Source organism: Corvus hawaiiensis, chromosome 16 (assembly GCF_020740725.1).
Source record: "Corvus hawaiiensis isolate bCorHaw1 chromosome 16, bCorHaw1.pri.cur, whole genome shotgun sequence".
Lineage (NCBI taxonomy): Eukaryota > Metazoa > Chordata > Aves > Passeriformes > Corvidae > Corvus > Corvus hawaiiensis.
The window spans coordinates 11,886,207-11,913,793 of NC_063228.1; the positions used below are offsets into that span (position 1 = coordinate 11,886,207).

General features: G+C 39.3%; 1 long non-coding RNA gene across 5 annotated transcripts in view; it reads right to left on the reverse strand.

The window, feature by feature from the left end:
* The window catches only part of LOC125334511, a 334,287-nt gene extending 318,407 nt beyond the window's left edge, over positions 1-15,880 (reverse strand). For all 5 annotated transcript variants that reach the window (XR_007207157.1, XR_007207159.1, XR_007207158.1 and 2 more), the window contains exons 1-2: positions 15,770-15,880; positions 8,649-8,715 (exon numbers count right to left, since the gene is read on the reverse strand). This is a non-coding gene — a long non-coding RNA (uncharacterized LOC125334511). The remainder of the gene's footprint in view (positions 1-8,648; positions 8,716-15,769) is intronic.
* Between the last annotated feature and the right edge of the window lie 11,707 nt (positions 15,881-27,587).

Below are 27,587 nucleotides of genomic sequence, written 5' to 3' on the forward strand. Positions count from 1 at the left end.
GCTTTAGCCTTTCAGGAGTGTCAGGCTCAGGGAAATTGATGGGCTGCATTCCCTTCTCAGTGCATCCACATCTCTCCCTGTGGGATTGATGTGCAGAAACCAACACGTGGCAGGATAAGACACTATCCTTAGTTTATGGAGGTAACCACCTTAACTCATGAAATGCTTACCATTGGAAAACTCACATCTACATGCAGCAATTTTCCTTTTTTTTTTTAATGACGTGTTTGTATCTTCACATGAATTTAGTCCTTGTGGAAACAGCCTGCCAGCTCTAAACACCCTATTTCTCATTTACCAACGAAAGTGACACAGGACAAATGGAAGCACTGTGACTGTCCTCCACAGAGTTCACCAAAACCTCTCAACCTTGGCCAGGATAAGAGGGTAAATCAAACTTCGTGTCAATAAAATCATCACAGGCTCACTCAAGTTTCCCAGTGCAATGGTGAATTCTGTGGCATATCAAATAGGAGCTAAATCAAATCCAGCAATTTTCCACTGCTCTGATACATGCTTCCAAAAGAGGAAGAATTTAACAAACCAGAGCTTCTGTTGATATAAATCAGCACCATTCCGCTGAAGCTAATGCAGCTGCATTGATTCACAGCCACTGAAGTCTTGGACTCTGGTCTCAGAAATATGATAGAAAGTTCCATTTGCTAATGTAAATGTATATTGATGGTTTATCACGTAAATTTGTTCAGGAAAATGCATGAATCAGTGCTGCTTTTTTAGTAATAAATCGCTATAACAGGTACGAATAAGTTTTGAGCTTTTAAAAACCCAGTAGATGTACTTCACTCACGCAGTAATTCTGCGAGTACGCTGTTGCTTTGAAAAACACCTTTTTCCTTAGTGCCCCTCTCCCAGTGCAAGACCAGAAATTGCACCACCACTCCTATGACTGTAGACAACAAATTTAAAATACCCTTAATTGGAAGCTGAAAAAACTAAGTGTGCTGCACAATGGCTGAGACACAAGACTTATGGTTGTTTACTGTAACACTGAGACAGTCCCATTAACAAGAATGATGGGAAACTGCATCCTGGCATTATTCTTAGCAAAGGACTTGACAAATATGTTTTGTAAATGAAGGAACTACAACAGAGAAAACATATAATACACTTTTCCCCCCTTTTTTTCCAGCGAAATGGTTGCATGTTTAATGCTTTATACATTATTCAAGGCTCCATTTTCCAGGGTTCATCAATACCCTAGTCTGCAGCAGCTAGAAGCTTGTAACAACTGACAAATGTAGACAAACATGCTGCTTAACCCAAGAACAGTGGGTCAGAGAACAAACAGGAAAATTTATTGTCTTTGCTATATTACTGTTGGAATGGAGAAGTAAATGAGTACCATACGTTATAGCTTATCACTTACAGTATGAGTGTATCATGAACAGCCCAGCATGTCCTACTTAAATAATACTGATGGATAACATGCAGGCAGCTTTTGTTCACTGCTGAGGTTTTGTCTTGTCTACATGTTGTTTATACTTATTTAGGGCTAGAGGAAGAGACAAAAGAATAGCAAGAGCCAAGCTAGAGGCTCATACAATCCCCTTCCTCCATGTAGCCATAATGAATCCAGACTGTGCCTACCATGGAAGCTATTGCAGAGAAATATAGAAGTCTTCTTGGGGTAAAAAGCAGATTCCACAATATATCCTTAGACCAGACATTATATTATTTCCCAGCTACACTTGTAAGCAGCTCTGCAGAGGACAAAGGAGAAAAAGGAGGGGAAAAGAGGTGGCGGGGGGAGGAATATCAACCTGAGTTTTATTGCCTCTGCCTGCTGGAGAACTGTAGGGAGATTAGCAATAATTTTTATATTCAGCACTGTACCTCTGAAGGTGACTCAAGAACTTGTGTGAACTAGAATTCTAGTAGAGTATAAGCAAACCCCCAAACCTGTGGTGCTGTTTCTCTCCTGCCCTCAGCCTGTTGTTTGGCCAGACCATTCCAGCTGTGCAAGGCAGGCCCAGTGCACCTCTGGATTTCTGCATTCACATAGGCAGCGTAATTTCCCAGGTGTCTCATGTGAGGGGATCACACTGCCTGAGGATTTCATCCCACTGCCATCACGTTATTTCAGACTTTATGCCGGTGCTGTGTGAATGGCAAACGGGGAGGAAAAGGCACAGCACACTTGAAAAATGTAATTCAGAGCCATTTGATATTCATCCTGCTATTGCGCCACAGAAACTGCAGGGCAGTGTAGAATCAAGCCCCATATGAAGGAAATAATTTAACAACATCAGGGATCTTTTTAAATTATGATTAAGCTTTTCACTATTCGATGGAAAAAAATAGAAATCAAACACCCCCTCCACCCAAAAAAGTAATTTTTCCTTAATAATTGGAGGTAGTTGTGACTGAAGGCTTAGATTTATAATTTTTGGTAATTTAAGTCACTAATATTAACCACAGGAATTAATTTGGTTTGACACCTTTACAAGCAGGTTTTTAGCAATAGAAAAAAGATATTCCCAGCCCAACGTGAATTAAGGAGTGCTTGTCTACTCACAAAAGTGTGTAATTTTAATTAAGATTTTGCAGTCACCACTTATTAATTTAAACCTGACCTATATCTCAGTAAGGGAATTTAAACTAACAAGTCAGGTTCCAATAGATTGGAGCTCCTTACACAAATCACAGGGATTTTAATGAAGCAGCTCGATATTCCATCTGTATTTACTCTGGCATGATTTTGTGATGCATGACAAGACTCCCGTGAAAAGGATTTTAAAAAGGAATCCTGCTTCAAAAAGGAAACAAGATGGGATGAGTTCCAAATGGGACTCAGGTCTCCGGGTCTCAGTGGTCCAGATCTCATATTGGTCAAGGTGAGCCTACTCAGAATGAGCAAAATATCACATGGTGGTGATTTCTGAGCATGAGAAAATCAGTTCTTTAATACTTACTGCTCATTATAATTGGTTGATTTATACTTGGTATAAATGAAGAATGCAGATATTTACTCACATACAGAAAAAAAACAACAAACAACACCCACCAAAACCAAAACAATCCAGTCCTTGGAGCTTGTTAACTTAGTAAAGAGTTTTTTCTTTCCCACTACTGCTTCCCAGCATTAATTTTCATCCCAGTATCCCAGAAATTTGTGGTTTCCTAAGGCTGCCATTGGCTTATGCAGACCATGGCAAGGTTCAGGAGCTGTTCTGAGATATGCTCAACCTGGCTGAATATGTTTTCCTTTTCAATATAAAAATAGAATCAGAAGGGCTGGCCAACGTGGCTCTACAGAATGGCATGAGGAAACTGAGGCTATTTGATGACCAGCATGGAGAACTGGTATTGGTGCTAAAAATCTTGGTTTACTCTGCTGTAAACTGAGAATAGGAGCTGCCAAAACTGTTTCCTAATCTTGGGCTGATGATCCAACTATCACTAAATGAAAACCTCCAGAAGAGTCTCTCTATCCAAAACCTGTTTCCCAAATTTTGGCATATTTGTTTGGGCATCTTAAATATACTTCTATGTGAGATACTTACACCTGGTACCCAACGAGGCATTTCTTTGCCTCCACTGCAGCTCTCTCAGTGCAGCGTGTGTTATTAGGCTGACTATGACAAAACTCTAACACCAGATTTGCATTCCAGAAAGTCACCAGACAGCAATCTTGGGATATGACTGCTAATCAAGAGGCTGGTGACATCTGTAGCAGAGCAGATGGTGACGTTCTACAGGTCCTGCTGCCGGGGCTCTCAGTTTTCAAGGCAGTTCTTGTAAATTTAGAAACTTTGATCTATGGTCATTGTCATCCTCTAGCACTTGGGAAGATCACATAGACAACTAAGCACAAACAAGGGCCTTCAAGCACAAAGGGCATGGAATAATCCCTGCAAAAGAACCAAGTGATAAACCCCACACCATGCCCTAATACACGACCATTGCCCCTGGTCATACTGAGTTTGGCTCTGCCATGTTTGTTTGCCTCTAGTTAAAGGTTATTGGATTTCCTCTCATCTTTGCTGCACTAAACCTGCTCATGTCTCTCATCCTGCATACACAACTCATGCACCCTAGGCCCTCAGACATCTGGATAACCCTCCTCAGGACCCTTTCCAGTCTCTCAGCATCCCCCAAGAACTGTGGGAATCAAAGCAAGACTCATGCTCTGGGTAGGGAGACCAGCACCACCAAGAAGGTTGTAACAGCTTTCCTGAACCTCTTTGCCACACTCCAGATGGGTCAGACATGTGGTTTGAAGCCAAATACAACTCTCCAGTTGGCAATGTCAGACCTTAGAGGTTTGCATGGATACATTATCTTCCGGTATTAAACGCTGCTTGTGTTTCCCCGGTGATGTGCAGACACTCTCAGAGCACCTCATCTATTTGCAAGTTCCATCTAACTCAATACTAAGAGCACCAAAATATCAGCTTGAAAGCAAACCAGTATCAATTTTGTTCAAAGAGCTCGCAAGCTTGACAGTGACCCTGGTAAATTCCCTTCTGCCCCTTATGACATTCTGATACTACCTCTGGCTTTTGCAATTCATTTGCCTCCTACTTGGAAGCATTTACTGAGAAATAACCTTGATCTTGACTTCTCACCATTCCCCAGGCAAATTATTATGTTTTCTTACTGTTCCTTCACCCCACGGTATTTAACAATTTTGGTTTCTTGCCTGGGTTCATTCAAAGCTTCAAAGTGCAATACAGAAATAACCCCAGAAATGTGCAAGTAATGTAATAATTTTTCAAAGATATCCTATGTGGAACCCAGCTGGAGGAGGGTAGAGGAGGGAAAATTGAGAATGACATAAAACTGACAATGCTAAATGTAAAATAATAGCAAGGGTACAGCTTTGCTTTATACAATAATTCCTGGTCATTAATGCCATCAACAATTCGATAACGTAATTAATATCTTGTTAAACACATTTTTCAGTTTAGAGGTTCGAGGCTCAGAAATATCTGCAACACAAAACCTTGCACAGCGAAAGAACCAGGAGACTGAGAGCACAGGAAGGTTCTGCTTTCTTTCTGAAATTCCTTTTTAAAGGGAAGTTCCTGCTCAGGACTGGGAGTCTGTTCTTCATGGTGTTTGTGCCAGACAAGAGCCATTCTTTTTTCATTAGATATCCAAAACAGAGACAGAAAGCTTTTGACTGTATCACACACAACTGGACAGAAGGAAATCTCAAACCATTTTTATGAAAAGCATGGCTATCTGAAAAAGTGTGGGGAGGAAATGACAGGTGGATGATGGACACCAAAACCCCACACAATAGCTGCTTCCCAGCCAAGAGGAGAGCAATAGCCAACCTCCTGCAGAACTGTAACATTTCCTCTAACCCCATGTACCAAAGACAAGGGATATAAGGGGGAAAAAAGTCCTTATAATGAAACTTTTTGTTGGCCAAAAACCACAGCCAGATTCAGACAGTCGCTGCTACGGAGACATTTAATAAAACACTTATATTGCGTCAATTGTTGTTTTAAAGTGATTTAATTATTTTGGTTCTTACCAATTTATTTGCTATGATGTATGTTTGGGCAGTTTCAGAAGTAGGGAAAAAACCAGAAGCATAACCTTAAAGTTGCCTGAAGTTATGATTCACTATATTTTTTGCCTCATTTTTTTATTGCACATAAGTGCAGCCTTATTGTTGCTCATAAACAGATGTGAATCTGTCCCTACTATCACACCTAACTGTGCAAGGGAAAATAACAGAACCTCTGTAACAGCAGCTGTGGTGACATATCATTTTTTCAGTCCTGAGTCAGTTCAAGAGGTGCTGTGAACCAAGCTAAAAACACTAAAACCACTGACTTTTGCAGCACAGGATACTCTAGTCACGTAACAACTTGAATCCATTATCATTTACCCCCCGAGTTATGCATTAACAGAAATGCCAGTTGTCTCAAAAAGCAGCACTGTCTTCTCCTGCTTGTTCTTACATGATCCAAAAGCCCACAAGATGTTTTGCCTCTGCTTCCTCTGGCTCTCCAATATATCTGTCAACTCTTTGATGCTGTCACAGCCCCTCAAAACCACTCCTGTGGGCCTGCAGCTTGTAGCCTCCTGTACCTGTTAACTAATTCTGAAACCTTAATAGTCACACCAAGTACCCCAGGCTTGGGTCCTGCTAAGAAACCCCCACCAAGCTGTAACATGTCCACGTGTACTGAGGTGAAGAGAGCACTGAAACTTCACCATGCTGCTTTCCCTCCCCCCCAGGAATCTCACAGGTGATGACTGAATGCAAGCCTTTGACCAATATTCACTTAAAAAAAAAAAATAATAAAGACCATAAGTAGCTAATTAATTTTTTGGTAGAAAGCATTCTCTTGTGCCTTCTAGTCAAATGAATTTCTTAAAAATTTAAACTGTAGCCTAATTTTACTGTGTTTATCTGCCCTCATGACCTCTCCAGGCAGTGCCCACTGGAGGGTGCCTTATGAACATGTTGTGGTTGCCTGGTCTCTCCTTGATGAACTTTAGGCTGTCTCTGGACCTTGATCAGAGCTCAAAGGAAAGTCAACAGGAGATCTGGTTTAGATATGTGGACATCAATAAATCAGAGGTCTGAGGGTTGAAAAACAGTCATTAGACTGTTGGTCATGAGACTCTGCCAGTTTGATATCTCAAACTAATTTTTCTGGGACCTTATCATACCTCTGCCAAGGCTCCAGACTACATTATGCACTGATGAAAATAAATTTACCTACCACTAAGGATGCTAGAGGCAGTCTTTGGCTGTACACAGTGTTGTTTGGCATTTACTTTAGTGCTTTAACAGCCTGAACCTACCTGACTTTGCTGGTCCTGAAGCAACAGCCACCCTTCATTTCCAAATATTCTGCTGCCTATGTGCACATGCATGCTCTCAGGGAGTCTGGAAAACTCCATGGGTTAGATCCAGATTTGGTAACAACAGGGTAGATGAACAAGGAACTCCATGGAATTATTGTTTGGGATTACACTAAGTAACTCTAGAATAATTCAGTTCAAAAATGGTCTATTAAATATCAAAAGAACCCATAAAAAAGGAAAGATTATATGAGAGAACTCGACTTGGAAGATATGGAGAGCTAGCTTTGGTCTTAGCACTGTGTACACATGGCACACAGAAGTGTTTACCTTCATTAGCAAGAATCCTATCCCCAGCTCTGATTAGTTTCATTATTCTCGAAATGAAACACTTGTTTTCCAGATTAATCTTCTGCAAAGACAAGGGGCAGAACAGAAGCATTATTGGTTTGAGAGCTCCACTGAAGGATATATGAAGGAACAAACTGATAAATATTTTATTAGGAAAGAAAGAAAAAGGAAAATGAAAGTGAATCAGAAAAAAAAAGTCCCTCCCCCCCCAAATCACAGGATAAACTCTATACCACAAGCTAAAATTCTGCTCTGCTTTCAACGGCTGCTGTTTTTATTATTAAAGGTTTTGCTGAGAGTCTACATTTTGATGTTAACATATGAAAATACATTGACTGGCACAGAAAAACAAACTCATAAATTTCAACTTTAAGTATCTGTTTTAATGTATTATTGTACTTTACTGGCAATATTCCACCAGCAAATGCCTTTTTATTATTGTATCCCCTCTTTACAATAAAGAGGAATGTTGTTGACTGGCTTCCACTTTGGGAAATATGAAATCATTGTTTCTTGCTAGCTGTGGGCAAGAAGTAGTTTTCAAACCATGCTAAAGTTGCAAAAGTGTGCTCACAAGGAATATATAGCAAGAAATATATTAGTACCTTTCATAAATTTTCAATACAGGGATATAGCAAGATCATTTCCAAGCATAAACAGACCCAGCAAAGAAAATATATTATCTTAAATCAGGTATCATTCCCCTGTACGACAAAAGATGGGTTGTTTAATGGCATAAAACAAGCAGACTTCGGCCTAGTGCAATATGATAGTTGAGAAAGCTTTAATATTTTATATAAGTAGCCAACCATCTCTGGCTAAATCTTTTATCCCTAACTGAAACAAAAGGCACATTGGCATCTCAGAAATATTTGCCTGTCTGCAGGGGAGGTTGTTGAATCAATTCAAAACTTTTTCAGTATCTGGCAAAAAAAGTTGAAGGGGGAATTGATGGATTTATCCTACACTGTGTAAATAGGACACAGTTGTGAAGCCTACAGACTCTGTGGGAGAAAGGAAGCAGGAAGGCACAGCATGGCCTCAGAAACTCGTGTCACCCATGCAGGAGGCAGCAGAGCTTGGAGCACAAAGCAGGAGCTCACCCAGCAGCCGAGTGCAACAGCCTCTGCCCTTCCTTTCCATCCTTTCTCCCGTTAACAATGCACAGCCCCAACTTGGACTTCACCATGTGAATGATTAAATGAAAAAGCTCTTTGGAGAAATATTGCCATGCTGGGCAATAACTTCATTAACACAGGTGAGCAAACCACTGTCACTGGACAAAACCTACTGTCCCACTGCTAGTTATGAGTCAGTCCCTTACACCAGCACATCTCACCTGCCCTGTGTCCTGCTGCCTGGCCAGAGCTCCAGGTGAGCCACAACTTACAGACACACACCTTTGAGCCAAGGAAGCCCAAGGAAGGGCCAAGTTCTGAATTCTGACACAAAATCAGCCTTTAAGCAGAGAAATGACCCAGGGGCCCCAATAAACAAGGTTTCACCTGGTGAGGTGCAGTCCTGCAGTCAGCCTGCATACAAGTCCTCAAACTCAGACATTTTCCTTGGAAGCTGAAAAATACAACATGAGTCTGCAATCAATGAGTTAGCAGTCCTATTGCTACAGATACGCAGTAAACAGATGGTTGAAAACCAGCAATTTCAGATATTTTTGCCCTCTTCCAGGCTGGTACTAAGGTCCATAATGAAATTGTGTTAATATTTCATACACAGGTCTAAGGTAAAACCTAGAATCATTTATAGGTAATATTGGCATCATTTTTAAGGCAGTCTCTTTAATTTTTCATATGCAGTGGTCGGCATAAATAATTTAATTACATCCAAAGATCCACTGTAAAACCCAATGATTTACTGGCATATTGAAAAATTGATTGTAGAGGGTGGCACTGTCCTACTCTAAGCAACAATTGATGGCTTCTGTCTGTTCCCAGTGGACTTGGGTCAATTGTGCCATAAAGATCTTTGACACCACCTGGTGAGCCTTGAGGTTTGCTTACAACAGTCACCTCTGAGGGAGGTTTTTTTCTGGTGTTATACTTCTCTGTGGTCAGATAGAAACCTACATTTTGGAGGCTTGTGAATCAATGAAAGCTGAACAGGTCCCTAAATTCAGACATAAATTAATAGATGTGGCTGTAGAAATGAACTGATTCCTATTAGCTGTATTTATTCCTGCAGCAGACATTCTTTGGGGTTTTTGAGTATAAGACCTTGCCTGCTGCTCAGGTTCTGATCCAAAGTCTGTGAAAGTAATTGGAGGCATCAAATTGACTTGATCAGGTATAGGTATTGCCTGTATAAAACATCATTATTTTTTTGACACCTGCTTTGAAAATAGTTTCTCCTAAGTCTCCAGGGACATCAAAATCATGAATAATGGAGTAAGACAGTTGCATCCAAAACAGGAATGAACTTTATATTCAGATTTTTTACAGGAAGGTACGTGTTCTAACACACATATAATATAAAACATTCAGTAATATATTTGTGGGTACACAAGTGTGTGCACACATAAACACTTAGTAAATGCAATCTTACTGCAGAAGAGCTCCTTGTTTCACAAGAATTAGAACCAACAAGGAATTAAGGTTTAAAATTACAGTCTTTTAAAAATCTGAGAGCAGTAGGCAAATGCTAAGCCAGTCTTAATTTATATTTCATTATTTCAGCCATTTCAGAACCTAATCCTGTAATTCTGTGGAAATATAGACACGACATTCAATCTTCCAAAACACATTTTTGGCACACTTGTAAAATTTCAATTTTATCTGCAATCTCAATAATAAGTATCTTTATAATGCCAGCTGAAATCAAGAGTGAGCGCTGGGGAGTTCCCAGTGTGGTCATTTTATTACCTGCTTTACAAAAGCACCTCATCTGGGACTCCCATGATCTGGGATTTCTAACAAGCAATGTGACAGTACCTACAGGAGATGCAATATTTGATAAATTGGTAAAATTACAATTTCAATGTTGTCTCAGGGAGTAGATGAAGAGCAAGAAATCTTTGCTTATAGCAGCCACTGGCAGGCATTGAGAATGAAATGGAGTCGCACATATAAACATCAAGGACTAAGGAGAAGGATATTTGTTTAGGCTCTGGGTTAGTGTGATAAGTGCTCCACTCCTTTTGTCCTTTTCAATTAGCAGGTCCTGTCCCAGGCTGTGATCCTGGAAAACCCCCCTGTAATTTCAGTCTGGGGTCTCCCTTCTCTCCCTAGTCTAATATCTCATTATACAATAGGAAGCAATCAGTACATCCACACAAGGGTTTTATGCAGCTCCTTTTCTTACTGACTGACTTTTCTTACTGACTTTCTGAGGAACACACCTCTAGTCTGCTGTAGCAATATGTTACTCATTAGCAAGAAGTAAAAAAAGCCCTTGTTTTTATTCTTCTATTTGTATTCAATGTGAACATCCACATCACTGCTCAGAGCCATCATTAATTTTTTTTAACTCTAGCATTAAATAAAAATCTACTTACAGAACTACCATATAAACATGTAAAGAAACCCCTCACATAGTCCTTACTCCCTAAAACCTCACAGTCCAAACATGGGAATGTAATGAAGCATAAATAACCAAGTCTTGATCAAAAGCAGCTCTGAATTGTAGCTTCAGTGGGAACAGATAATAATGAACACATGGTAAGGACCTTGAGAAAATTTACATCTCCACCAAACATTAGCATAAGAGGAACAGCTGAAAAGACACATCTAAACTCACAACTTTTTGCTCTTGCTTGTAAATCTGGAATTTAAAAGATTTGCCCTGACTTCTGAAGCATCCTTCCTTGCTAAATGCAAGGTCCCATCAGCTAACTGTATCTGAGAGACATGAAATTCCTGCTCCCCACCTGCTCTCAGTTACACCCATTACTCCCACCACTCCAAAAGTTTCCTGAATCCAGATTCAATCCCGATGACTTCAGACAGAGATGTTATTCTCTGCCATTCATTTTCCAAGTATTTCCAACAATCCAGGAGTCCTCATGTGAGCACTGGATAAAAGAAGCTACTTGCTTGCTCGAGACCCTTTTGGAAAGGTGGTTCTGCTTAACAGTCAGAAGTGATCCACTTGTTACAAGTTGGAACTGTGAGCAGGCTCAGGTTGCCTGGTGGTCTTCTCTTCCTGGCATTAATGAGAGAATCCTCCAGGCAAACCTCTTCTCCTCACGAACAAAGAAAAGTACCCTGTCCTTCTTGGCTAGAATTTGTTATTTTGTCTGTGAGGGCTGAATGCACAATGACCTGCCTGCATGGAAAAAAGGCTCAGACAACTTTGCTCAAGTCTGTTCACTCAAAGGGCTTCACCTTGAACTAACATTGTCCACAGGAATTAGGATTACAGAAATTTTCCTATGTCCTTTTTACAAAGGAGGAGGACAAGGTCACCTTAAAGAATAAATAAGTGAAACAGCAAAGAAAAACCCCACCTGAATTTGACTTGCACAAAGCCATATTTTCAGATGGACAGTTGCGGAAAAGACAAGCAGCTTACCCTTTAGAAACTTAGTTTCATTAAAATTACTTTAACAGTAAGGATTGAGGTGGAGGCAAAAACCTAAATCCTGAACAAAATACAGACTGCTTCTTTTCTGATCTGGCACATTCCACTGACACACAGATAAAGGAACAATTTCGATGAAACTTTTTGCGTGGTTAGAATCTGTGTTTGTCTCTTCTCTCTAACATTTTGGTTTTTAACAGACAGATGAATGGGATGACTTTACTTGATTCATTGGCACTGTAAAGCACTGACTTCTTTAACAGCAATCATAAATGGTTTCAAGATACGAAACAAGTGTTGCAGCATGGTCCATTGAGCAGAATGGAGAGCAGTGCCTTCCCCAGTGTCACTGCACATGATATATTTAATGATTGCTACTGTATGTTTGGATCAAAAGTGCTTTTACTCATGTACGACATGGGATTCCATCTTGTTTATATTTTTTACAAAAGCCACAAAGACAGTAGTAATTTGATTTTCTGTATTCAAACCTCTGAAATGCTCTTCTACACAACAAGTCATCTTAGCGCCTTTAATTTTCATTTGAATATATCTGTACAAATATATGATAATAGTAAAGTGCAATGCTTAAGCATTAAAAAAATGTTAATTATTGGCTGGAAAAGAACGTTGAGTCTGCAACAATTTAAGTTTACTCTAGCTATAAATGCATTACACCACCATTCTTCTTGCAGCTGTTCATGAAAGCCACAATACTCTACTGTCATTCTCAGTATCTTGAAACATATTTCAACAAGCAGCATTTAGAGCCAATAAAGAAAAATGGACTTTTATTTACCAGAACATTTCAAAATTTTGGTTTTATTTGTTCAGAGATGAAAGCCAGTATTTTTTAAATTCCTAGGAAAATAGTTTTAATAAATTTTTCCTTGTTTGGAGAGTTGTATTTGACTATGTGGTAACATTTTTAAAGAATGTAATCAATTCTGAGAATGTTAAGTACTTCAATACTGCATCGAGCAGATATTTATCTAAATTAATAAATTGATTTGTGGAGGTGTTATGATATCACAATGTTTTCCTTGAGCAAATTGTTAGACTTTTTTTTGCCTTAATATCTTTATTGGGCTCATGTAGCTGAACAAACAAGTTTAAAATAGCAGTGAGATTTTAAATGTAATCTATGTCCACTAAGGAATATTAGGATAATTTCTCATCTGCAGGAAGTAGTATCTTTCTCAATATTTAACTGCTGAGGGCTCCTTTGAAGAAATTCAGTTAGTAATTGATGGGATGAGAGGACAAGAGAAAACAACTTCAAGTTGCATGAGAAAAGGTCTAGATCAGATATTCAGAAAAAATTCTTCACCAGAAGGGCTGTCCAGCAGTGGCACAGGCCACCCAGGGACGTGGTGGAGTCGCCATTCCTGGCGAGATTTAAAGGAATGCAGAAGTGGCGTTTGGGAACATGGTTTAGTGCTGGATTTGGCAGTGCTGGCCTGGACTTGATGGTCTTAGAAGGCTTTTTCCACTTAAGTGATTCTATGACTCAACTGAATAATTGAAAACTGACCAACAGACAGCAGTGTGGGGTAAAGATGTCTCACAGGGACCAAGAGCTGACCAAGGGTGCTCCCTGTGCTGTCCATCTTCCGGCACCCTGTCCCTAAACCATACCAAGTTCTGTCTGCTGCTGCTCCTGCACACTTGAGGCACAACCACAGAAATAATTCAATCATCTCCCTCCTCTGTTTCCATGCTCCTGGACTGTGCCTTGCAGGGAGATGTTCAGGGCTGCCAGCATCAAGTATAGGTCAACTACCAAACCATTTGGACTCCAAAGCTTAAAAACAACCCTAACCAGCTTCACCACTGGGCAACAGAAGGTGCCTCTCTGAACCCCTGGGGAGATATTAAAAGTAGATTGACTTTAAAATTGCTCACAGAAATAGGAAATAGCTTCAACAGAGCCACTTTACAACCAGGACTGTGTGGATTCCAAATCAAGCACCTTTCTCCAAGTTCTGTGCTCAGTACAGGGTATAATCCACAGTCTTACTCTTTTGAAACGCATAATGATCCAGTTTAAGTCCCCTCCTCTGAGCAGCCATTTTCAGGCTATTTCATGACTTTTAGAAAAAACTTCCTGATTCCAAGTGAAGCAGATCACTTATTTCTGAATGATGGTTTCTGTTCCCAGATTATGTACTGTACCCTTAATTGTGCAGTTTGATAAAGGTAGTTGATATCCTCAGGATTTCTCTAACCTTTATTTTAGCACACTCCAGGATAGTAACACTCCAATCAATTAAAGCATGCTGATGGCACATGGGGAGCCCTGAATCTCCTATTGACAGCTCATCAGGGAAGTCAGCAGTTTTTTGTGATTTTCCATTTAAACAGTTCCTTGGTACAAAGCTGTCTCAAAGACTCTACACTGTTTGTTCACTGTCCTGTGATCCTGACATGGAGGATAGAGAATTTCATATAATTTTGTGCCTTATTTATGTATCTTTATCTTGCATGGTTCAGAATTTTTAGGTTTTTTGACTTCACAGAGATACACAGGCTCATTTTCAGACAAAAAATTACTTGAAAAAAGATAAAGGGAAATAGTTCTCATTTTTTATTCTGCTCTTCAGCTCTGTACTATATTCTCCATGTTCAGGGAACTGATGGGAAACACAATTTACTCTTTTAAAAGAATTTCATTTTATGGGATGCAGCCTATAGCAGGAATTCATATACAGATATCCTGCATGAATTCAGCCAACATTTCAGTGACCAAATTAATTATATTTAAGCTTTCCAAATCATTAGATAGTACCTGTGAAACCGGTTACATGACTTCCTCTTGATCAATGCTGTTATAGCAAATGTCAAATGAATTAAAGAAAAAAAACCTCAGCAAAATTTAAATTACCAAAACCACAAGCAAGGCGCATTAACATAAGAAAAATAGCTGTGAAAGTTCATTCCAAATGCTGAACAGCATTGTACAGAACACAGACTTTCCCCTGTGAGGAAACCCCATCTCTGTGTATCAGATATGCTCCAATATAACAAATGGTGTTGTATTGGATATTTATTGCAAAGTACTGTATAGAGAAGGAAAAGAAAGGTGAAGCCTTTTATTAGCTAAGATTCACTTTCCATGCAACTGTAGAGCTGTGACATTTGCAACAAAGCATAAGAACACAATAAATGTGATATACTGAGAGAGCTTTCAGACATACCTTTTCTATCCTTGAACTCTAAACAAGGACTTCTGCCTCCCTCTCTCCCACTAAAGAAACCCTCTAAGTATTAAAATACAGTAATTTCAGATGGATTTAGATCATTGTGCAACTATGAATTGGTATTCTTTGGAAATAGATATACTTATTTCAGAGTGAGGAATGTGAACTATCAATCCCAAGTATCTGATGAACCTTATGTAAAGGTCACTCAGTCCTGTTGTAAATGCAAACATTCTACACGGTACCTAAGCTTCCTTTTCACAACTGAAAATAACATTTTGGGTAGACAAGGAGATTTCATTGAATAAGAAAGGGAAGAAACCATTACAAAGAGAACTGATATAGTAAGTGCTCTTATTTAAGACAGAAAAAGTAATTTTAAAAAAATCATACAAATGCTGAATTTTGTCTCTCTATAAACAGTAAAACTTGTGAAGTCAAAATGGCAACTTCTGAAAATAGAAATAGAAAATAGAATTTTGTCTGATTTTTCATACAGAGAGACTTAACGTGAATAAGATCTTGATAGCCAACATCTATGAGTGAAAGAATTAAGGTGTAAATTGTACCAAGAGAGAAAAAGTGATCCAAAGAGAAAATCATCTGACATCCCTAAGGCTTTCTCAGTTGAGGATTTTGGGACAGATTGGTTTTGTTTGGGTTTTTTTACATTCAAAGCTACAAATTGCAGCTGCTTCTGTAAAATTGGATGTTTGAAAGAAACACAACTGGGTGTAAAAAGTGTAAGGAACTCCAAAGTCTAGTGAGCTGAACAAGCTGCTGGATGAAAGATTGCTTCCATGGGATACATTTCCAACAGAGTCTCGGGTTGGATGCTACGTGGACATACCCACAATTAGATCCCACATGAATATAGAGGAATTTAACAGCACCTGAGCACTTTGTGTTTCATCCCATGGAGGGAGAACAGAAGGTCCAAGGGGTGTGGTTTCGAAAAACAATGGCTTCCTGCTTCTTGTTTCAACTTTGTATTTTCCCCAGACACAATTCTGCAAAGGAAGGGAAGGAATCATTGTAATAACAGTTACATTTGACAGTTTGCTCAGAATTTATGAAACGAGATCATCTGTTGTTGGCAGAGAAGCTTGAAAAAGTTTCCTGTCTTTAGTGAGCGTATTGTACCACAGCTAAAATTACAGTTAGGGTAGGCCACCAAAAATCTATTAAAATTGCCATTTGGAACAATTCCAACTTTTCTGAGATACTGAAAGCCTCAGCTTGAAGATATCTACTACAGTGTTTCTATATAATGAAGGCAGAAACCCAACCTAAAAATCAAGATACCATACCCTTACATAAAGAAACGCAATATGTATGGCCAAGACTTTGTGTCACTCTTACCCTCACTCTTTAAAGCCACAAATTTTGCAGAAAAATAAACCCAAAGGCAGATTTTTTAATTACCATAGAATAAATTAACAGGTCCAAACCCACTAAAAGCACATAATTGATAAGTAATGATGAGATCACCAGAGTGATCACAAGGATCTGCTGACAACCTTGCACGGAAGTATGAGATAAATTGTAAACTTTAAATATAACTCCAAAATGCAAACTTTCTCAGATTGGAAAGACCAAGTTAGCAAAATTCTGGCCTGTAGCTTCATTTCTGACTTCAGTCACAATCCATGACTGCTGCACAGCCCTGTCTTATTCAGAGATATAGAACTGAGTTAAGAAAGAAACCCTTGACCAACCACCCTCTGGAATGATAGGAGGAGGTTCCACAACGCCCATTCAAAATATTTTTTCCAGTGTACCATAACAATATGGAAAACAAGTTTGCAGCTGTGAGATAAAGTCTTGGTTTACAAAGGCCTAAAGCTGTTTCTCTGCTAGCTTGCATGAGAAAGAAAAACTTCACAAGGTGCTGTAGCACCTGGAAAATTCCTCTGCTCCTAGCTTTTTAGTGTCCACACACCACAAAACACGTGAGAGGACCAGAAGACCTCCCAGAGCACAATTCCTCTGTGAGTTAGCAGGGAAGTAATTAAGTGATTAAACTTTGTGCTCTTGATGAAATAGTCCCACCAGGATAGTTTGATGACCAGCAAATAGGAAGTATCATGTCCTAATTCTCTTCTGTTCTTCTGGTGTGTTTGTAGCACTTTTAGCTGCTTCTGCTGCACAAAAAGGTAAAAGAAGTAAGGGGTCATTTATGGATTGGGACCAGCTCAGCGCATCTCATAAATTCACTGTTGTCCATAATCCTGATTAGTGAGGACAGATCACAGTTTAATTCTGAGCAATTTCATTCACAGCAGAGTTCCTAGGTGATCATGTCTGAGTTCTTACTCAGTGACTCTGCTGTTGCTATGGGTAATACCCCTGAGAGCAAGAGCAGTCCCAGTGATCCCCTACGGTCAGGGTGCAAAGCCTGTAGACACAGAACTGCCACGTTAGCACTGACACAGCTGGTGCAAACACCACTCTACAAACTTTATTTGAAACCTCTAAAATATTTTCAAACTGTTCCAAATGTCCTTGCTACTCAGATATCAAAAAATACCTTTTCTGAGAGCTCTGAACATTATTTTAAGAGTTTGCTCAACTCTTAATCTTAAACAAGATCTTCTGTCTTAATCGCCATGTAGTATTTTCTGCCTCAAAACAGCTGTGTCAAATCTCTTGATCAAAACACACAAATTGTTACTAACTTCTTCACTATCAGGTATTTATGTTTTACCTTAAAAATGTTGCCTACAATTATTCACACAGCACTATCTGACACAAACAAGATGCTATCTGTGGAGCATACATTTTACCGTGTGAAAATCCATTATAGCAATTTTTCAGAGAACTGTTAAAATATAGTGTTCCCAAGGTAAACTTCTTTGCTGTAACATAAATATGAGTTTGTAAAAGCTCCTAAACAATGATTTACTACCTTGCAAGGTTGGCTTGGTACGCAGTTGTGCAGTAGTTCTAGCTGAAGCACATTTAATTCCAAACTTACATGATGACATTCTCAGTAAGCTTTGTCCTTAACTCATGTCCTCAACTTCTGAAGACAAACTTGCCAAATTCCTGCTACATATTCAGCCTACTGCAAGGAAAAGTAACACGAAAAAAAGAAATATCTAGGCATATGTACTGACAAAGTACCAACTAAAGCAACATGGGTTCTTTGGGGTTCTGAACTGAGGGATCCACGAGCTGGTCATCAGTTATGGGCAGGAAAATCTCAATCGGCTTGGAAAACAAATGGGGAAGGAAGGGACATAAGAAAGTTCATGTTAAAAAGCAGAGAGGCAAAGAAAGATAATTTTTTTAAGCGTTGTGGAATTCAACTAGTGATTTCTCAGTTTCTGAAGCTCTGCAGTATGGGCTACTTCGCCAGGAGAGGGAGAAGGAACAGAGCAAACCTCTCCAAGCCCTGTCTTGGGAGGCGTCAGCACAGACAGCCCGTCCACACAGCTCCCTCAGCCAGAGAACAGCTCTCTGCTCCTTGACTTCATTCCCCAGGCTCTTCCCTGCAGCACGTCAGGAGCTCTCAGTCCCCAGTGGTCACTGAGCCCTGCTTTGTACCAGTAAAGTTCATTGCACCATGTTTTATTTAGCGAAAGGATGAAACAGTGTTCACAGAGATGTCTCTTCCAGATTAGTACCATAAGTGAGCATAAAAGCTTGTTCCCTTTTTTTTTCTGGTCCACAGGAAGCTGAACTGACAGAATACATTTGGTGAGTTTCTCTGCAGAAATCACAGCATGAGCAAATGCACCAGTTCTTTGAAAACTGCAACCGCCTTTGCTAGTAGAAGCAGTAAATAACAAAGAATTCCCAGTCTCCTAATTAACATGAGAAATGTTTGCCTTTCTTCAGATATGCTATTGCAACGTGACTCACAAAATCAGGAAAGGAAGACTGAATGGTTGAATATTCTGACCGTTTAATAGGAATTTATTCCGAGAACGTACTGCTGCATCATCTAGAGAATTCACCACAGACTAAAAACATGAAAATGCCCACGTTCTAAGTGTATTGTGAGATCAGTTAATTTCTCTATTTCTTTTTTTCCTGGAAATGAAAGTAACACTTATAGTGGCTGCTTTCAGCACAGATTAACCTGTATATTTGTCTATCAATTTTGCTGCACTGTGTTCACACAAATAACTCTCCTTATTTAGCCAGGGGCTCCTTATCATCATCAGGTAAGTTCTGCACAACACTTTTATGTGAATACATATTATTAAAGACTGACCACTGTAAGTGACTAAAAGCTTCACAACAACAACAACAACAAAATCTATCTAATCTATTTAATAATAAAACCTCATTGGGATAGAGAAATTTTATTGTGAGGCAAAAGCACGTTTGTTTTTCTTTTTTTTCTTAAATTATAAGAAACTATGTTCCTAGACCTATTCTGAGATTGAAACACTCAGTCTTTTTGATCACTGGAAATAACAGTCTTAGCAACAATACCAGATGAACAAAAGGAAACTAAATTTTAACAACATTCTGACTTGCCGATTTTTTTTTTTTAAATTCTAACCTACTGGTCTTAGCACTGTGGAGGAAGGACAGTCCATGCAGTAGTGCCTCTTTGCATTTTTGCCACTATACTAATAGTGGCAAATTAATTCCCTTGAATTGCTTCTTAAATCCTCACTACAATACACAAGTAAGGAGGATGACAGAGGAATATTACTGGGACAGGAGGAGATACCCTTCAGATCTCCAGGATGTTGAACCTGGGCTCCAAATCCAAACCACATTCCAGAGACCAGTCCACAACTCAATTAAATTTGTCCCACATCAACACATAAAAAAAAGCCCAATCAAACAACCAAAACTGTTCTCTTTTATACCTAAGACATGTTTTAATCCTGTCCATAATTATTTTAATCTGTCTGGTATTTTTTTCAGTTTTTTTAAGAGGGATAGGATGGCAAAAACTTCTCGTTTCAAGAACTGCATATAATAATCTTTCCCACAGGCAGAACTGAGAGTGAAGCACAGTTACAGACTGAAGAATATTATGGATGTCCAAACAGGGTCACTCAACTCATCGGTCACTCGGACCCAAACAGCATTAGGGAAGTGCATTCTGTTGATTTGGTTAAGTAGCTTGAGCTGCAGGACATAGAATTCACAATATTGAGCCACAGACATTAATGTGATAAAAGAGGTAAAGGCTAGGAGGGTAGAAAGAGAGAAAGCAAAGCTTATAAACCTCATTTAATGGATGAAAGAAAACCATCTTAAACATTCCAGTTGTCTTTCCTTTATTGTATTGATTAAAAAAAGACAAGATTTTGACTTGAGATCTCTGATGATATAAATAAATGCTGAGCACTCAAAACATTTTCAGGAAAAAAGCTTCTATATGAGAGAGAAGTAAGACAATTTATTTACTTAACGATAATAGCTTTGTCATTAAGTAAAAGTTAGGGAAATTTTTCATTTGGAGAGGCTTCTTCATTGTTTTACCAACTGATTTGCTATGAGTATTAAATGCCAGGCTAAGTTCTAGCAAAATTTCAAATTATTAAAAACCCTCAAAAACTTCTTTTTTTTCTTTTCTGGGTTATGCAGGTATTCCCACATTTCTTTAAGTTTCATAAAGATCATAGACATATTTTTCAGCCAAAATGCAGTTATATCTCCTTCCTCACTGTAACCACAGAGAATCACTGCTGCCACACCACTTCCTTTGTATTACAATTTTTAAGTACCTCCATGGAGTATTTACTTTAAATATTTTCTTATCTTTCTCTCTTTCACCTACATATATATTCACATCCCACTAAAATAAATGGAGATAGGAAGTTCAGCCACCAAAGGCAGGGCCATCAGGCTTCAGCAGGGTCAAAATTTTACCCAATGTGCTTGTTCAGTGAATTTCCAAACAGGAACAGACTTATGGAGGTTAAACACGTATTGAAACATTTTGCTGAAGAGGGACCATTAAACAGGAAAGGAAGGAGTAAAGAGTACAGCTTTCAAAATTACATTCTATCAACGTCTCCCATCATAACAATGTACATAAAATTATACAAAATAATAAAAGATTAAAAAATATAGGCCACCCTCAGTAACACCCCAGAATAAATATGTATGATATTCAACCAAATTTCTTAAGCAGACGAGAAATGGAGTTTGATTTAAAGATGAAGGGCCCCCTTTGCACATCAGTCCTGCTCCCCAAAGCAGCTGGCAAATGATGCTGCATCCTGGAAGGGCTGAGACAACAAACACCCAGCACAGCAAAGGGGGAACGGGACTGAGAGAAAAATCCATCCAAACTGTCCCTGACCATGGATAGGATGAAGAACCCAGGGGCAACACTAAAGAAAAGGATTTTGTCTAGATGTCATGAGCTCCAAAATGCTTTTTTGAGGAGGAACCATCACACGCATCTCTAGAGAAGAATCTATTTTGTCTGATGACAGAGAGCAGGGGACAGCCTCCAACTGTTCTCTCAATAAAATCAATCCCAGTTATGACATGGACCACTCCTCAGTATTTCACCTTAGAAGCCTTTTAGCATTATGAGCCCAAGAGGCTTCTCACAACACTTAAAACATAATTTTATCTCTACTGTATGGTTAAAAGTGCCATCACAAACAGATTTTAACTTATCCTTGAATATATAATGGTATAAGGTGGTTAAGGATGAATTTGCTAAATACTGTCCAGGTGTGAGAGCTTATTATGGATGACCATTATCACATTTCAAATGATTCACAATTCAAAATTACCTACATGATTCTTCCCTTAAAAACTTCAGCATCAAGCTTGCCTCGTTTAAACATGTTCACTAAATAAGAACTATCTTCCTATTTCAAAATTAGGCTCAGTAACTGGAACATTATTTTTCCTGGTTGGAAAGGTAAGGTCTGGTGCATTTCTCACTTTCCCAAGCTTGCCTGGCTACATTTCCACACTTTATTGCTATGTAATGTTCTTCTAGGAGGAAATGCTCAAATTGCTTAAAGGCTTTGAACTTAGTACACTTTCTTCCCTCCTCAGTGATAAATAAATACATACCAGGGTGGCAGCTGTTAAAGGAGGTGCCAGGTGCATAAATCAAACAGACAGAGCCTAGAGGGAAAAAAGCCTCAAATGATAAATAATTACCAATTCTACAGATCTTGATTAGTGCAGAACTAATGGCTGACTAAAAAAGATCAGGATTAAGGCAAAGACCTGAGCCAAGTGCCTGAGTGCCACTGGGACTGGAGGAGTCACCCTTCTGCTCAGTGGAGACACAAACCAGGTCCCTGAACCACCCTGGGAGTCCTTTGCCATCTGGGACCCACTTTGATCAGCTGGGTGCTTTAGCAGAGCTCTGGAATGTTAAAGTTTCAGGGTGCCAATTATTTCACAGACTTTTCCACGTTGCCTTTATTGCTGTGGTTCCCAAACTCTGTCCACTAACATTCTGAGAGACCTAACATTTAATACACTCTTGTCTCAGTCTCTGTGGGACTATACTAACTCTTAAAACTCACTTTTCTGGGGTGTGTTAGTTAGCAGTTATTTTGTAGGGGTTTTTTCCCTCCTCCTTTTTACTCCCCGTTTAAAAAAAAAAAAAAAAAAATCACAATAAATACTGATATAGGTAAAATTGTTTTCTACTCCATGATTTAATAGGAACACATTTTCTAGTAAACTCTTCAGCATTTTAAACTTATCCAAGTGATTTATTGTAACTACTTAGAGTTAAATCAGAGCATGTCTTTCCAAATGCAACATTTTTATATACTGTCAGAAGTATGTATATATATTTTAGTTTTCAAGAAATGAATCTGTAGCATTCAACTTCACTTGGCTTTTCCAACACTGAACCAATAAAGTAAAATTATGACACTATGATATTTTTGGTCAAGAAGGGCTCTGAATAACTCAGATGTGTTTTAGGACAACAAGGAATTAGCTAAAAGAGTGAATGGAATTGCTGATCTTAAAAGAAAGACAGATACCACAATTCAAGAATATGATCTAGAAATTTTGTCTACTAAATAAACAACGGGATTTTCAACAGCAATTAATACTAAAAATGAAAATAGTCAAAAGCTACTCCATGATCAGTTTTTTCTCTTCAGACTACTTATTGAAATTCTTTAATCCAATCTTTAGTTATTATGCTCTTGACCAAAACTCCAGGGAAAAATGGTGAGGGACAGCTGATGAAGCTAGACATATCAGTTCATATTAGGATGTATAATTATCCCAAATTAATGTTACTGAAGATAATCATATAGGCAGTGGATCATGAATTTTATGTCAATGTTTAGAAAAAACACTGCCTTGATTTTCGTGCCCATGATGTCTTCTAGCTGTAGGAGCAATACAGGATCACATATTTTGAACTTGAAAAAGTCATACAAAACCTCCCGAGCCTGCAGGTAAATTTGAACTATGCTTAATCAAACAAGAGATTGAAGCTCAGCACAATATTTCAGGCAGGGATATGGGGGGAAAAAAATACCCCAAAGCATCAAGTTATGGAAGGGCCCATGAGCCGCCGTGAGCAAATGAATGGATTGTTTCAAGAGCCGTGTCCGAGAGTCTGATATCCAAAGGAGACAAACCTCAGTCTGCTGTCATGAAAGACAAGACGGTTCTACAGAAGGAAAAGAAAAATGCTGAAAGCCAAATAAATATTTAATGAGCCTACTTTCCTCTACATTTGAAATTTTCACCCCATTTATTTGCAGAGCTCCCTGGCCTTAAGAAATCTGGTATGGAGGTTATTGGGGAAAGCTGCCTACAGCCTGGCCCAATCGTTCTGATCTCCAACTGGAATAAATCTTTTTGCTGGAACATCTTGGTTGCATCTCTCTGCCACTAAATCCATGCCCAGTATCGATGCAGGGGCATTACAGACATCCCAGCAGCCCTCTTGGCATTACCTTGTAAATGCAGACTTTTTTACTAGTGTCTTTATAGATATGTGAATATCCAACATAAAATATTCCATTACAAAGGGGAAGGCTAATAAGAAGCTATAACACAGCACAGCAAGGGCAGTGATCGGGCAAACGGAGAGAATTATGAAAGACATAGAAATAAATTTGCTTTCTCGCTCTGAAAGGTTACAGCACATACATGTGGATGATCCATAATTCTCCCATTTGCAGCACTGACTGCAACACTTACTGATCTGTGTTACTGCTGCACTCGTTTTAGGAAAGATGAGTTAACTCATCCCTTTTACAGATAAAGCATAGTCTGTGTGCCAAAGATCCAGAGACTTGTCATCTCTGTTGATACTGTTATGTTAATGCTGGACTGGCAGAGTTTTTACTTCACAGGAGTGGGTTCCAGTGAAGCTCCTTCCTGTGATGCTTTGCCTGGGGTCTCAGCAGAATGGAAATCTTTATAACCCCATAAGGATTTTATGACAGATGCCTACAGGAATATGCACACATATCCAGTGTGAGCTAAAGCAAAGCAGCCTCACGGTACCTTCAAATTCTGATCAGGTTTAAATGCTAACATATTCTTGTATGTTCAAGAGGCAGATAGAAAAAAATATCAGAATTAACTGATAATGTTTCCAAAATTTTTAACAACAAAATTAGACATACAGCTGAACCATGCTTTGTCAGTAGTCTTCCATGGTAAGAAAAATTTTAAAAAGCCCAGCATTAATAGACAATCATAGAGCAGGTGAGAAAAGACCACTAAATTCTCACCTGCAATTTGGAGCTTCATAGACAGAAGCCTGGGAGTAATAACATGTGCCATGGAACAGGCTTTGCACCGCCTGCTTCCAACATGCACCCTTATCCTGGAATTTACCATGGGAACATTATTGGGTTGGTAAAGCCATCTCCACTTCAGAGAGGCACAAAAAAAATTGCCTTCAGCTCCTCTGTACATTTTCATCCCAAAAGCCACCAAACTGACTTGCACAAAAGGACATGTGGGACAAAACTTCTTCTGTACTATAATGAGGCAAACAGCTGCAATGATTCCATAAAACAGAGCAGTAAAACAGCAGGAAAGGGAGCACCAAATTCTCCAGTGGTGCAGAAATCCAAATTCTTCCAGAGTTACACCCAAAGGTAATTTGGTCAAAATCAGTGTTCTGAGGTTCAGTAGTAATTCCCACTATATTTTTAATTAAAATGAAACCCAAGCAAGCACAATCTGTGGGCACAAAGTAAAATGAATCTATTAATTTACAACACAACTAAACTCAGTAGCCACATTATCCTGAAGGCAGGCTGCCGACTCAGGAAGGGTCGGAAGTAAATAAATCATCTCTGACTGTGATAAATGATCAGTGCAGGATGTGTCAGAGTGCAGGCCTGATCAGCCATCATGCCGAAATGCTCTCAGCTACCATGGGAGGTTTGGGGGCCTGCAAATATGAAATAGGCTCTTGTTAGTGTCAGAACTGGGCAAATGATTTGCCATGAATTAATACAAAAGCAGAGCTTAGCCCTCTCCGCATTTCTGAACAGTGAAAAAGCAGGTAGTATTTTTTAATAATGTGTTTGCTGTGGTTGTTCTACTTTCTTTCCCCAGAATTGTAAATTCCAGTTTGGGTTTTTTTTTTTTTTTTTCTTATGGTTATCTATTAACAATATGTCATGAATGGTTTAACTCAAGACACATCATTTATCCTCAAAATCCCAATGCTTCATGCCAGTGTTAACAAAAATTCATACTGAAAATGTTCTCAATCCAAAATAAAACATCATTAAGATGCCTATATGTCACAAAGAGCTATTAACCAGAGGAACAGATCCCATTCCTTTTACATTCCCAACCTCAGTAATGATTGTGTCACATTTTGGATCTTTGTCACCTATTGTATAGCCCTGACAGGTGTAGAGACATATGACACTCAATTCCTTGCTTGAAGGCATGTGCAGAAAAACACTTTGCTTTGTTTTGTTTTTAATTAAAAAGAGATTAACAAGAAAAACTGTCAAACCAGAAAAAAAAAGATCATCAATATGAACACTAGAAAACCCCAAACAGGTGACATTTCACAAAAATCCCATAAACATCAATAATAGAAGTAGACTGCAGGCTGCATTTACCTGCACAAATCCCAGGACAGGCTGGCACAGCAGCAGCTCTGGCACGCTGGCACTGGGGAGAGCTCACCAGCCTGAGGGCCATGGGAAGTCCCAGCAGTTGCCCTGGGCTGTGCCACTGCAGGAACTGGTCTGTCCCACAGGCTCAGGGGTGCAACAGAGCACCTGCTGCAGGTGACATGAGATTCAGAGTCTGCCAGAGGTGTCCGAGTTTCTGAGGGGGTCAGACTTCCCGGGACAAGATCCCCAAGGTTGTGCAGAGAACATAACAGCAGCTCTCGTGGTACCTTGGCAAGGTCAGCCTCTCTCTAAGGTTCCCTTTTCTCTCTTTCTGAATCCTACATGAAAGCCAAATCTAATGGCAATGCCAGAGAGAAAAGCCTATACAGGTACTAAATATGCTACTTCTGTGAGGTTTGCACTGATCCTTCTCAGAACCCTAATTTTTAGAAGGATCACATATTCAGGAAGACAAACCCAATCCTCTAATACAGAGGGTCGAAGCAGTTATGGTTTGTGGCTTTTTTCCACCTGTACTTATGCAGTTAGGTGATGTCCAAGATTAAGACTGTACAGTGTTTTTTTCTGGAAGTAACTCATACTTAACTATTCAAAACATCTCAGAAGCCCCTTTCTTTCTACAGGAGTGCTCTGAACCTTAAGCCCAGCTGGGGTCTGAGCTGAAGCCACCCAGCCCTGCAGTGCTCTCAGTGAGGGATCACATAGGCAGCCACTTGTCAGCTCCTCTCTGCCTGTATGACTCTGCTTCCTCCTCAAACACTAAATCTCGCTCTAGGATGAGACAACAGCCGTGGGACTCCCCAGACCCTGAAGTTAATGGTTTCACAGAGTGGCCTAGCTGCACTCTTGCTTCTCTGCAGCAGCATCTCCTGTTGCCTGCTCTCAGTGTGTACCTGAGATTTATTATCCTCAGAAGCCTCACTCCAGTCTTGTCCCCAAGCACAGCCTGAGCCCCAGGCCAGCAACAGAAGCTGTTCCATCAGCTCTGAGTGCTCAGCTCCACCAACAGCTGCCACATTGCCCTGGAAGCCCTTCCCAGCCCCACTGCTCCTGTGGGTCCTGGTTCACTAAATGCCAGCATTTCCACTGGCTTTGTTGCTCTCTTTACCTGATGCCCCTTGGGACTCAGATAGAACCAGCTCTGGTTTGGGTTTGAATAAAACCATAATGTCTTACTGCAAGATAACAGCTGGAGGATATAATGTTTTTATTTTAATGATGTGAAAATACACATCATTAAAATGTTAAAATTCTGTTAAAATTCTTCCTTCAATAGCTTTTTTCAGGGTACCAGACAAAGAACCACGAATAGACCTGTCAAGATCTCTTCTTGACTAATAACCATTTAGACTAAAGGTCTCTTTACAGTTTTGCCAAACTTACCCTTATAATTTGATTGTAAATTTCTCCTTTTTCTTTGATATTATCAGCACAATGAAAAAATTAGGGCCACAAAATTAATTAAAATCTTGATTATGTAGAGTCTTCCTTGCAATCTGCAATTATATAAAGCAGTACGTTATCATAATTCCATAAAAAAAGAAAAAAAGCAAGACCAAAAGTAAAAGAGAAACACCTAGCAAATGATGGGAAAAGATAAAGGATTTGATTTTTATGTTAGATATGTGGGCACACAGAGCTGTATATCTTGTAGAATCAGCTAATG